The sequence below is a fragment of the Columba livia genome, chromosome 1 (assembly GCF_036013475.1).
Source record: "Columba livia isolate bColLiv1 breed racing homer chromosome 1, bColLiv1.pat.W.v2, whole genome shotgun sequence".
In the NCBI taxonomy this organism is placed as follows: domain Eukaryota; kingdom Metazoa; phylum Chordata; class Aves; order Columbiformes; family Columbidae; genus Columba; species Columba livia.
The window spans coordinates 75,815,449-75,829,552 of NC_088602.1; the positions used below are offsets into that span (position 1 = coordinate 75,815,449).

Here is a 14,104-nt window from a genome sequence, read left to right on the forward strand (position 1 = left end):
CATAAGGAAATCAAAGAGCTTAACACAGGTGGAACTGTAGATAACTAAAAATCTAGATTAGTAACTCTTCAGTTATCCTTCCATGAAGAAATAAGCTGGAGAAAGAATAGAAAAGACTATGAACAGGGACTAATTCATTGTTGTGGAATTAAAATAACACTGCCTGGCATCTCATGAGCTGAGCTTGGAAATCCAGGGCAATCCTTTGCCATCACTTGGCTTAGGTCCTTGGCTTCTCTTATCCTTTTGTGCTACTCCAACCTCTGCTGGACTACGTCTCTTCTAATAGAACGAATAAGCTGGTGAGACTGAGGGCGGAAAACGAGTAATGCACATTATAAACAGAATCTCCCAAAATTTGAAAAAAAGAACTACCTGCTTGTTCACTTCTCTGATGCTGTGTGGGCTCCATGCTGATTTGGCTGATATGTTTATGCCCCTTCTCTTCTTACAACCCTCTTTCCCCTCCAGTGGAAAGGATACCACCATCTCCATTTGCAGCTTCCCATCATACGAACTGTTTTGTAGTTCTCCATTCCCACCTCTCCCAATCTGCTCGCCTCTTCCTGTCACAATCTATCTGTACACCAGCGTTATCCACAGGCCTCACAAGGTAACAGACCATAATCACTTTTATGTGCTTGTCTGCCTTAATCTCTGGAAGTGTTCCCTGCAATCGCTCTCTAGGGTGTTCATTTGTTAGATCATTCCCCATCTGGGCAAGCTGTATTTAATGTTTATACTAAGAAAAAGATCACTGGTGGGTCCTTCCAAAGCCTACTATAGTTGGTGGAATCTGCATACATGACAGAAAAAAGCTGGCTGCAATTATTTGGCTGGAAAAAAAAAAAAAAAAAGGAAAAAAGGCAGGATTACTTTTTCAATAATTTCTTTGTTGCTTTAACATGAAAAGAATAAACCAGGCAGAATGGGTCAATTTAAAGATTACTCCTCTATAGCGGGAAAGTTTTTAAACAGATCTGTTCTGGCGTCAAGTGACGAGAGCAATTTTCAGGTTATTGATCTCTTCCAAGGATAATTTCTCTGTGATTATTTTTCCTCTCCATTCTTGCCTCATCACTCCTCCATAAGGACCCTCCAAAGAAGTGGTGATCTATTCCCCTTTTCCATCACATGTACTTCAGCTTACCTTCTGTAACTGCAGAAACAATGCTCAGTGAGTACTGGAGGTTTGGAAATAGACTTCGGGAAGGAACAAAATAAGTTTTTATGTGCCATGTTCATTTTCTGCTTTCCCAGCCATAAAGGAAACAAGCATCCCAAATTCATGCTGATAAAATTTTTAGATCCCACTACGAGTGTATTTGATAAAAGTGTGTGACATGAGCTTCACACAGTACCAACCTGTTCTAATCTTGCCCAACAACCACACTAAACCAGCAATGGCAATTCCACCCCACAAATGCTTGCAGCTATACTGCTCTCAAGACATAGCTGTCCAATAAAGACAGAACTGCCGTAGAGAAGATGATTACCAAAAAAAGACATAGGCAAGGCAGGAAAAGATGGTCTCACAGAGACCTAAAATAAGCTACCTGTCATTAAAAAATCCTTTTAGAACAGTCTCAAGGCTACATCTATTAGATTTAGTCTCTACTCACTACAAAGGAGACGAAACCATTTATTTGGCTCTTCCCATGCTAGCTCACATATGATCATAGAACAAAAATCATAAAATAGTTTAGGTTGGAAAAGACCTTTAGTATCATCAGGTCCCACTGTTAGCCTAACACTACGAAGTCCATATCTAAACCACGTCGCTAAGAACCTCATGTACGTGTCCTTTAAACACCTCCAGGGATAGTGACTGAACTACTTGCCTGGGCAGCCTGTTCCAATGCCTGACAACCCTTTCCATGAATAAATTTTTCCTAATATCCAAACTAGGTCTTCCCTGGTGCAACTTGAGGCTGTTTCCTCTTGTTCTATCACTTGGTACCTGGGAGAAGAGACCAACACCCTCCATGCTACCACCTCTTTTCAGGTAGTTGTAGAGACCAGGAAGGTCTCCCCTCAGCTTCCTTTTCTCCAGGCTAAACAACCCCATTTCCCTCAGCTGCTCCTCATCAGACTTATGCTCCAGACCCTTCACCAGCTTTGTTGTTCTTCTTTGGACGTGCTCCAGCACCTCAATGTCTTTCTTGTAGTGAGGGGTCCAAAACTCAACACAGTATTCAAGGGGGTCATGAAAGCCCCCAAGTAGAATACTTCACAACTCACAGGAGTTGTGCATCACTCTCCCAGTGAAAGCTTTTCCTAATGTCCATCTGAACCCCCCAACTCACAGCTTGGGGCTGCTGCCCAAGTTCTACTGTTTGCTGCTGTTTGGAAGAGTTAGGTCCTGTTGTCTTTGCAATTGTACTTCAAGTGTCATAGGCTTCTCATTTTAGCCTCCTATTCACTACATTAAACAAGCCTAGATCCAATCAGCCTGTTTTCATAGGACATGTACCGCAAGCCCTGGTTGTCTTAGTAGTTGTCCCCACTAGACCATCCCCAGTTTCTCACTATCCTTCTTGAACTGTTGAGCCTAAAGCTGGACACAGAGTCCCAGATCATTGGGCTGAGAGAAATGATGAGTTCAACATGAGTTGGCTTTCATCCTGAAAACATCAGGCTGGCATACTGGGCTACAACAGGAAGAGCATGGCCAGCAGATTTAAGAGGGATCTTACTTCCAACAACTATATGAAACTGAACATGAGTGTGACTCATTTCTCCATGAGATTTTGTGCTTGGTAGGAGACCTTTCCTGCTGTCTGACAGCTTCCCACTATGGTTCACCTTGTGAACTCCAGAGGCAGAACACTGGACCTAAAGGACAATGTAGCTTTGTGAGTAGGTTGCTGGTGTTGGAGGTAAGGGTGGAGTTCAAGCACCCCGAAGCAGAGGAAGTCCTGAAACCTGGAGTTCCCCTGTCCATGGTGATGTTATCTCTGTTAGTGCTTTGAGCCAAAGGAGAGAGGGCTGTCTTACCTACCGACCTGAATGAGCTGCATTTAAACACGGGTATTGGATCAGTCAACACAAGGAAGAGAAGACACCTCACAGATGTCAGTACAAAAGTAGTTGTACGCGAGCTGTTCCACTAGAGGTTATGCAGAGAATACTCTATGTTCTTATGATTACTAGTGAGGTGGGGGAGGTGGGTTGCAAGTGCAAGTCTCAGCTGCTGACAGTTTGGAGACCTACTTTTCCCTTTCTGTCCAGTCCGCTGGTAGAAAGGAAGATGGCCAGCACTGTGTTGTTGCATGCGAAAATAAACAGCTTTGTGGATTTAGTTCAATATGGTGGGTTTGCAGTACAAAGGGCAGATAAACATATTGGATGAGTTTATTTTCTTATAGCCTCCCTACCTCACAGGCTAAGTTGCTGTCAAATAGGAGCCTTTCTCCTTCTGTTGCTCTAAAGGAAACTATAAGAGATGCAGACCGTTTTGAGATTCACACTGGGAAGTGATATTAAAGCAGAACGAATGTACAAGATGCATATGCTAATGCATATACTAAAGTCTGCTCATTTCCACAAGCATGTCTGTTTATGAGGTTCCCTGAAACAACCATGAAACTAGATTGTGTTTTGGAAAGCTCTGCTTTAGATAGATGAAACCCATTTTGCAGACATGGGAGAGTACTCAAGAAAATCTCTCCTGCTCTCCTGGAACAGACAAGCTGCAATTATCCTACTAGAATTCGGTGTTCTATAAGCCAAAAATAAAGGATTATTTTATAGCATAATACCCCACACTCCACCTCCCCACATATGCACCCCTACAGTGCCTAGCTGTGTTCAGCTCAGGAGAACATTGTCTTCAACAACAAAGACAGCCTGAATAGGGCTTCCAGCCTTGGATAAAAGATAAGTCAGGAAGCAGTTTTGCAATATCTTGGGAGTTTGGTACTGCCAATTTCAAGAAGCCATACAAACTTTCAAATTTGCAGTGGTTAAATAATACTCACTCTTCTGTGGGATCTCAGCATACTACATAAGCTGGCACTTCTCCCTGAGGATGATTATGTTGCCTGGGGTTTTCTGCAATGTGAAATGATAGGACCACAGACCTACAAGGTTTGGCTAAGATCATACTAGTATCTTTTTGTTTGTTTTCAGAAAGTTGTCTTCTTGTGCAAGTCTCACGACAGTATGCACAGAGCCTGTCACAGCAGGCCCCTGCTTTTGTAGCAATCATTTTGTGCTGCAAATAGACAGAGTAAAGAGTAATTCAGCCCATTGAAGTTGAGATGGGTCAACCCTGAAATTGCATAGATCTGGCATAAAGTCAGTGGTGGTTACTTCTAAGGACTGCTACAGTTTTGACAGTTCTTAGAAAATAACACAGATCAGCTCAGAGACTGCCCTGCACCCTCAGGTATTCCCAAACCCAAAAAAGAAACAACCAAGAAGGACACTGGGCTGGAACTCTCCAAAGGATCCCTCCAAACAGAATTTCTATGATTCTGTAACAGTTCGAGTTCAAAACCAGGAATGATGAGCAGGAATAGCTAAGTCCATAAGAGCCATACTCCTTCACTTAGCATTTCCTAGCAACTACTTCAGGTGCCTTTCCCATCTGCATTCTGACTTTCCCGACTCACATTTCTGTACATTTAACTTTTCCTGTTCAGCGGAGGAAAAGCACATGGACACTTAACTCAGGACTGTGGTGTCTCCAGGTGGAAGCCATCACAGTACACTTTCAGTGCCCAAGCCATCCTCCAAACTGAGCCACTACAGCACTGTGTGCTGTGGAAGATCTATGCAGTTTGCCAGCTGTACCTCCACAGGGGAAATTCTTATCCACAGTGGGTCATCAACAGCATCAGGAACAAACCCGTTTCTTTTCATACTGTCCCTTTAAAACACAGAGTCTACATTGTTGTGTGTAATAAACACTAAGTATTTGGTGCTGCAAAGGGCACAGATGTTGAACTGATGATGACAGAGAACCTTCCACCTCAGTAACCTCACTCCCCCGCAGTGGAAATGATGGTGCCAGTAGCACTTTGCCAGGTCAGTCACTTCACTGTCAGATACAGCTGAAAGGATGAAGAGCAAAGAGAGTGGAATCAAGACACAAAGTACAAGTTCAAGACTCATTTCATTCTTTACTAAAGTTTGGTGGGAAAGAATTGGCGAAGGGCCTGTTTTCAGTTCGAACACCAAATTGCTTTGATAATTAGCGAGTCTATTGGAACATGTGCAGAGCCTAGACATAATAGACAAAGCAGATGATAGCATGTCAAGAAATCATATTTGATATAGATTAAAATTACTGAAATATAGGGAATTATGGAAAAATACAATGATTTTGCAATTAAGATTAGGACTGAAAAAAGGATTTGCATTCATTTTAACAAGCAAGACCAGTAACAACTAACAACCACCTACAGAGACAGAGCTATTAACATGCAAATGATCATTATTCTGACCGAGGTATTTCTAAAGAAAACGTGGCATTTATGCAGATTTCAGATAAGTTTTGTGAAAAAAGGTATGTATGGATAAAGAGATGGGAGTGGGAACATGGTCTGTTTTCTCAGGAAAACAGTTCTCCTTGACACAGAAGAAAATGAAGAAACACGATTACTGAGTTGGGGTTGGAACAGACATGGTGTGGGATTCCAGCAAACCTCCCTGACAACATGATTACAAAGAAGAAAGAGCTTCAGGGCCAGAATGTTAATGTAAGAAATGCAAACCTTTATTTAATGACTTAGAGGGGTACAAACCAGGGAGGAAAGAGGATGTTATTGACTTGAAGGCAGGAAATAGGAAGAGATAGGAATTTTTTTTGTGGAAACGGTAAAAAACCTAAAAAAACCCAGTGCTATTCAATATATTCATCAACGACTTGGATGAGAAAATAGAATGTACAATCAGCAAGTTTGCTGATGACACCAAGCTGGAACGAGTGGGTGACACACCAGAAGGCTGTGCTGCCATCCAGTGAGACCTGGACAGGCTGGAGAGTTGGGTGGGGGAAAATTTGATTAAATATAACAAGGGAAAGTGTAGAGTCTTACATCTGGGCAGGAACAACCCCAGGTTCCAGTGTAAGTTGGGGAACGACCCATTAGAGAGCAGCGTAGGGGAAAGGGACCTGGGGGTCCTGGTGGACAGCAGAATGACCATGAGCCAGCACTGTGCCCTTGTGGCCAGGGAGACCAATGGCATCCTGGGGTGTATTAGAAGGGTTAGTAGGTCGAGAGAGGTCCTCCTTCCCCTCTACTCTGCCCTGGTGAGACCACATCTGGAATATTGTGTCCAGTTCTGGGCCCCTCAGTTCAAGAAGGACAGGGAACTGCTGGAGAGGGTCCAGCATAGGGCAACAAAGATGATTAAGAGAGTGGAGCATCTCCCTTATGAGGAAAGGCTGAGGGAGCTGGGTCTCTTTAGCTTGGAGGAGACTGAGGGGCAACCTCATTAATGTTTATAAATATGTAAAGGGTGAGTGTCACAAGAATAGAGCCAGGCTCTTCTTGGTGACAACCAATGATAGGACAAGGGGCAGTGGATACAAACTGGAACACAAGAGGTTCCACTTAAATTTGAGAAGAAACTTCTTCTCAGTGAGGGTGCCAGAGCACTGGAACAGGCTGCCCAGGGATGTTGTGGAGTCTCCTACTCTGGAGACATTCAAAACCCGCCTGGACGCCTTCCTGTGTATCCTCATCTCAGTGTTCCTCCTCTGGCGGAGGAATTGGACTAGATGATCTTTCGAGGTCCCTTCTGATCCCTAACATTCTGTGATTCTCTTCAGGTGTAAGTTAGTAGGAGTTTATACATATAACCACATTACTGCATCTCACGAGGAGAAAGTGTTACCCGAAGTTATGCTAACTACAACTTCCTCTGCTGTCAACATTGGGTATTATTACCATTCTAATTTCAGTGAAGCTTTGGTTCCTTCATACCATATAGGTCCTGACAAATTAATTGTGTGCCATTCTTACAGACAGGGAAAAAGGACCACTGAGCTCTAGTGGGAGGCAAAAATGAACAAAGAGTTTATTCAGGGTAGACAATGAATGGCAGGGAGCACAAGACTATATCTTGTCAGTGTGTTGTCAAGATCTTGGCAGAGGTCAGTAAAGAAGAAGAAAAGACAAGTATAGCAGCCTCCAAATCTGTTAGGAGACAGAGAGCTGTATGTTACTGTGGGAAAATTCTACCTTTAAACAAGATATTGGAGAATGTTGTTCTGCACACTATGGCAGTGTCTTTGGGAAAAAGGATACTTACATCTGAATTTCACTGCAGCTCCATTTTACATTCATAGAATTTCAGATCTGTAAGATTTTAACCATCAGTGAAATCGGATGCTTTCCAGGAGTCTGGTGTACAGGATTTCTGAAGGTCCTGGAGGTCTCTTTTGTGACTCAGGTAACAACACTGCATTTTAAAACTGCATTGTATAACCTTACCAGAGTGCCTTTAAAAGATACTGTAATGTATGATTTTGACCTATGCGGCAGAAATGGGGTGGGGGTGACAACCAGAAAGTGCAAGAGCTGGGGAAGGGTTACATCATTTTCCCACTTAACAGTCTGTACTGATTTCCCAGTCCTACATAATCCCAAAGAAGAGAGTCTTAGGAGGATCTGACTTTGTAAACGTCAAATTATAATTCTATATTACACAATGCACATTATGATTCTTTCAGCTCTGAAAAGGGTGTTTCTCAAAAATTGCTAAGGCAAAGAGCATCACTGCAAAAAGGAGCACCATCCACCTGCTGATGAGACAAAAAGAAAATAAACAGGCTCAGCTGGTGGGTCTAAAATCAACTGTGCCCAAGCCAGAGAATGGACATGTTACACTATTCCCTTTTCACTGGGAACTCTGGCTGTTCCATTTGTCTAATCTAATGTGAATACCACCAGAAAAACGCTGAAAAGCCTGAACATTGTGCTCCCAAAGGGAACGCATAAGAGACGAGAATGACTGGAACGTTATGGGGTTTTGCCCCACAGTGAATGTGTAACCAGCTATTGCAAGAAGAATTTAAAGAACCTTTCTTGGTCTAGTCAGTACTAAGGCAGAATCAAAATATTTTAAGGTGTTGAAAATCTCCTAGATCCTTGGATTTCACCTACTTCTTGCTTTTCTACAGCTGTCAGAAGTATCGTTCAATCCCTACCAATGATCAAGGCATAGAAATTGTCATGTGGGATCAGTGACTGGTTCATCTAGCCACCATTCAAGCAAGTATTAGTCTAGATGAAGCAAAGACACAGATCTCCTACCTAGCATTACTTTGTGTATTGGGGAGCTGACTATAAGAGGAACATGCCGTGTACAGTTTAGAATAACGTGCCCATATGGGATGATTCCACAAACGCAGGAGCAATTTAAGGAAAAAGGGACAGTGCTTGGCTAATACAGCAATTATTTAAGAGTTTTTATTAACCTCAACAGTTAGCGTGCTTTCTTAAATCATATTTTCTGAGTCAGGAAAACTGTTATCTTCATCTTACAGATACAGGGAAGAGTGGTGCACTGTGGTACACCCAGCTGCCCTGGTCCTTTGATCATTCTGGCCCAAGTGAGGAGCCTGGCTGAAGTGCCCACAGCTCCTTTCAAGCCATATAACTACAGCCCCTTCCCATCAAAACAACAGAGTGTAAAAGGGGAGAGAAGGTGGCAGTGTTCCACTTCTTGCCTCAGTAGGAGCTTGACTGTTCTCCCGGACCATCAGTTGAGATGTGACTACAGCAGCTAAGCCTGCACTGTACTAGTAAATTCGAATGTGCCCAGGAATGTTCCCAGTTGCAATAGTGTTAATAAACTGTAAGCAAGCTTGCTGGCATAAGATTTGGCCTGTTAAAATTTGCACTTACCCCAAAACATTCCCAGCCAGGGACAATTTGTAAGTAGGAAGGGTTGCACAAAGCTACACTGTCTTAGGGATTATAGTGGTTTACTATCACAGATCTCGGCCATTCCGTGCCAGGTAGCTTTACTGCCTGGAATGCTGCAAGGTACATTTAATTTATTAACACAGACATAACTTCAGATTTTTGCTGGAGGCCACCCAGAAAGTCCATAGCAGAGCTATGACTAGAGCCCAGGTTGTCTGAGTCCTGGTCTGGTTCATAATCACTAAGCCACATTTCCTGCATCAGTACTTTCTCTTATTCAGCACAAGCTTTTAAACCTGCACCATGATGAAGTGTGGAAGAAAAATAAATGAGTTACTTGGACCAACAATTGTTGGCTTAAGCTTGAATGAGTCTCTGCTCCTAAATCTTGTTTAGTAGTACACACAAACTTCTCAGCCCACAGATTTGAAATGCTGTGAAAATCTAGAAAGTATTCTGCAATGTACACTTAGTCTTCACAATTTAAATATACTCCACATTTCCTCATCATGAGCTTCCTCAATACTACAGCTAAAAGCATGGTCAGTTTGTGTAAGCTTGAATTGCATATCCTGAACCCAAGATGCTGACTCAAGCTCTTACAGGTTCCTTAAAACTGTAGGTATCTGGTCCTAAATTCTAAACAGAGACTCCTGCCAAGTGATCCTCAGTATGGAAACATATCACATGCTTTTCTTCACTAGCACATGATTGTACATGCATCCAGAAATATTATGCCACATAGATACAATACAAAGATGTAAAAGGACATGAAGAAAAAGACATTGCCTACGTTCGCGTGGAGAAAGTGCATTTATGTGGTAGCAGAAAACCAATCAGCCATTACCCCTCTTAAGTTCTCTTCACTAAAGGACAGTGAAAATGAAGAAAGCATGATTACTGCTGCAAGGTGAGGACAGTTTGGGACATGCAATCTTTCAAGGTGGTTCCTGCCTTTCAGTCAGTGTTTATAATCAGGTAAGGCCTTGAATCCTAGATCTCAGTTCTCCTGAGCTCTGAGAATCTGATCAAATGTTTTTATTTGGTCTCAGTGGACGTTATGTCATTCAGCTCTGCCTTGTCAGCCAGGCTTGTCTTCCCTACAGTAGGTGCTTAGAATCCTACCCTAATGCATCTTTCTACTCTGCAAAAGCTCCTCTTTATGTCTGAGCCCACATGCTCAGCTTTAATCAGGTAAGTAAACTTAAACTCACTTTGAGTGATCTAGCATGCTTAAACCCTAACATATAACAAATAGTCTTTCTTTAGGACTCTGAAATATTGTGTGGTCTTAGTGACTACAGTCACATGCCAGATAGGGTATAATAAATAAATAAGTAGGAATAAATATAATAAACTACTGTTTCAAATATGTTGACATTGAAAGCAACCCTTACTTAACCCATACAGAAATCCTGGGGTAATCACAAATAGTGGACTATTTAGGTGGAGGGACCAATTTATGGTGAGAAAGGAACAACTAAGAAAGAAAAGGGCCATAAAAGCAAGTCCATATTACATGCACACACATGCAAATCCACATTACTGTAGAATTACATATGTACTTTTACAGAGTTCCTGAGATCTTGAAAATTCACTTCTTTTGAAGTTGAATTTCAGTAAATTAAATCCTCTTCAGCCGACTCAAGCAGTTATGAAGACCTATCTAGGTGAGGCTACATCCTTGCACAGAAGCTTGACATATCCCTTGGGTGAATGTAGCTGAAGAATGGAACCCTGGGACACACCTGTAAAGATATTTGAACGGTGACGACATGGGCGACTGACACGAGGATCTATCACTCTTTGCATCGGTTCTCTTAAAAATTCAATGAGTTCAATTCTACATCTGTGAAGATCTCAACAGTTTGAAAATAGCTGTATGTCAAATCACTTTCAAATAATTTGGTGTGAAGAACTTACTGAGCAGTGGCCAAGGAGATGCTTGATCTCGCTGAAAATGTTTGTTACAAATAGGCATCAAACACAGATCTAAGCCTCCCAAAAGTTCATGGAGGTCTGGATTCAGCAACTGAGTTCTGCATTTACTGACCACCAGATAGGAAGGTTGTACTCAAATGCTGGAGGCCTTATGTATTCACAGCTAGAACTTCAATTTTCTTTTTGATGTTGGTAATTTTAATACCGTCTGTAACATAGATGGGAGACAAATCCCTGGAAAGTAGCATTGCAATGATGTTCTTTATGACCAGACAGCTCACTTTACAAACAAAACAAGTTAAGGAACAGAAGAGGGATCATCTGTTTGCAGGACTGACAGTGTCTTTACTTAGAGCATACCAAACCCATAAGGTCACGGTACTCTCAAGAGGATTTCTTAGACTGCAGCAAGTTCAAGTTCAGCTGAAATGTTCAAAAACCTCTAGCTTGGGAATGGGTTATGGAAACTGAAGATCTGGCTGCTTAAAGATAAAGGGTGTTTCATATTGCTTTCCTAATTGTTCTGGGGAAGAAAGCCATTTACAGCATGCTCTGTTCAACCTTGAGACTAATGGGAGGCATGAAGGAGTCTTGTTAACAAACAAGAGGCTTCTGAGCTTTGTAAATGGAGAAATTCTGCCTACAAAGCTGAGTTTTACACTGAGCTGGTTATTTTTCATCTTGCACAAGTGTGGGAGACATGAACAGTGAGACCATTAAAAATACGAAAAAAAAGGTATTTTTTTTACTTTTATATATAGATATATGTATATATATATATAATTTTTTTTTTCTCTTTAAGACAAAATCTCCACAAAATTCCCCAGCATAAGTTTCCCATCACAGAGGGGAAAGTGGTACAAGGAAGGACAAAGGGATTTGGTAAGGTGACAGAAAGTCAGTGGCAAAGCACTATTTCCTTTCCACCTGTATGTTAGGACTTCTCTGCAAGCACTTGTAGGGCAAAAGGGAGACACACTGACTGTTAAAAGGGAGATTTAGAACTCCCTCTTTCCCTCTTATACAGGAAACTGTGCAGAAACCTAATGTATTTTTGACAGAGGAAGAATGCTGAAAAGATCCTGAAGGCTTTCTGCCAAGGTTTAGCTTTCCTAGCATTTCAGTTGCTTTTGGGGCTGAAACTATTTCAAACCTTGTCCACCAGTACTTCCCACAAGCAAAACGCAATGTATCTCACGAATTCCATATGGCAATACAATTCTACCAAGGAATGGAAATTTCTTCCCTGTTATGACCTAATTTCCAAAATCCTTGAGGCAATTTTCAGCCTGATAGTGGCAGATGTTGCACATTAGAAGACCGTGTTTTGAAGCCAGGATATTTACCTGGATCATAGTGTTTACCCTGTTCTATATTTTCCTGTGCAATACCCATCATCATGTTATTCAGGCACTCTAGGTATCACTGTATTGGTATAAGCAGAACTGATCATACTCATTACAGATATAAACTACTGTCACATCTTTTTGCAGAATGTAACAAAAAATAAAGCAAGCAATAGTTCCTTCTCTAACTCTCAAAATTCAGCAGTTTTACAGTAACAGGTTAGAATATACAGTGTATAATCTTACCGGAAAATGGCAGACCTTTAGTAAATGTGGAGTGAGGTACTTCCATTAAGTACGACTCTTCTAAAGATCTACAGATACTGACAGAAGGAGAAAGCATCATTTATTTTTGATGTTATCTACAGCCCTTGGTCTTCCTCTGAAAGTGTTAGCTGGCTGACTGAGCTTTGGACATAGCTAGGCCAGCAACCAGTAAATGAGGTAAAAGAGGAAGGCTTACATATAGCTAGAGGTGTGACAAAGGTAGATGCTCCTATGCTGGGTCCCGTTTCCCTTTTGCTGATTTGTAAGTCAGGAAGGTGATTGTGGCTGAGGTCACAATCACGGGAGAGTGGCAGCTTCTGCATCAAATCCACAGAGCATGTAACATCCCCAGTTCTCTGAAGAGCCACCCCCAGCTTTCTCAGGTTCTCAGCTGCCCGGGCACCTTTTAAGCTGATGACACCTACTGAGCAGCTAATCTGAGCCAATAGTAGAGGCAGCACCTGGGCTGAGAGGGCAGGCAGGGAAGAAAAGTATTTCTGTTCCAAAATGAAGAGATGAGTCCCACTGTTCCAACTTTGCGTCTCCTCTTTCACACATCACCAGCCACCATATGTGGGAAGCTTGATGCTGAGAGGGAAGATGGCGAGAGCATTCGTCAGACTTTCATCTCCCCCCTCACAAGCACCATCCCTGCTGCTGTTTATGCCTCTCAACCCCAGGGACCAAAGCGCCTATTAGACTCATCATCCTTCCTCTGCGGATGTTCCCCCTGAGAGATTCATTAGGCCTTGCTGCCTGACAGCAGGCACCCAGAGAACCAGGTGGCCACCTTCTTTCGCAATGCCAGTGTTATTTCCAAGGGTTTAGACTTGCTGGGAAGAGGCTTTTAAATTCCCCGTTTCCCAGATGCAAGGAGGGCCCCATAAAACCCTTCCCACACAGATGGATTAAAGAAAGGCATTACGCCTGGTACATTCTCTGCGGGAGTTCATTACCGGAGGGAGAAGTGTGAATCCCTTGGTGTCTGCCAACAAGCTTAGAAAAGCATTTTTTGCTTCCCTAGCCCTTCCTATCCCAGGATCACAAAGTACTTTATGTGAATCACTCTGATATACTTCCCATTCTGCAGAAGTATGGCAGTGCTGTAGATAGGGAGATGAGGCTGGTATCTTTTCACCACTGAAAGAGGGACAGTAACAACAGAAGCAGGAAGGACTAGCTCAAACACCATTGCTGCTACTCTTCCTTCCTCCAGCCCACCCTGCAACTCTCAAAGCAATATCATCTTATTTTCTTTTCAAACTTCCAATCTATTTTATGACCATAGAAGAATTTTTCTTTATGAGCTGCTTGGACTTTTGAACACAATACAGAAAGGAAGAAAAACTTCTGGAAGAAAATATATCAGTATTTTATCAAACAGTGGAAAGAATTCTGCAAGGAAGAACTTCAGTGTGCAACTTAAAACAGTGAGCATACCCCCGCTCAGCCCTACCTTTTCCTTCTTACACACAGATGTTAGACTTCTTGTTATAGCCGCTTGCTCATGTATCTGCTTCCATGTGCTACAGGGGAGATATTTTCAATAGATAAGGAAAAATTACCTTTCTACCCCGTACTGAATGAGGCTCCAAGAGGATTAGCTCAGTGATTGCTCTCTGCACTTTCTTGTTTGTATCAGTATGTTTAATTTGGCTCTTGTTAGGT

The 14,104-nt window shown here is 42.2% G+C and overlaps 1 protein-coding gene across 4 annotated transcripts in view; it reads right to left on the minus strand.

The window, feature by feature from the left end:
* The window catches only part of LSAMP (limbic system associated membrane protein), a 1,035,828-nt gene that overhangs the window by 477,718 nt on the left and 544,006 nt on the right, over positions 1 to 14,104 (minus strand). The gene's annotated exons all lie outside the window — the stretch shown is intronic.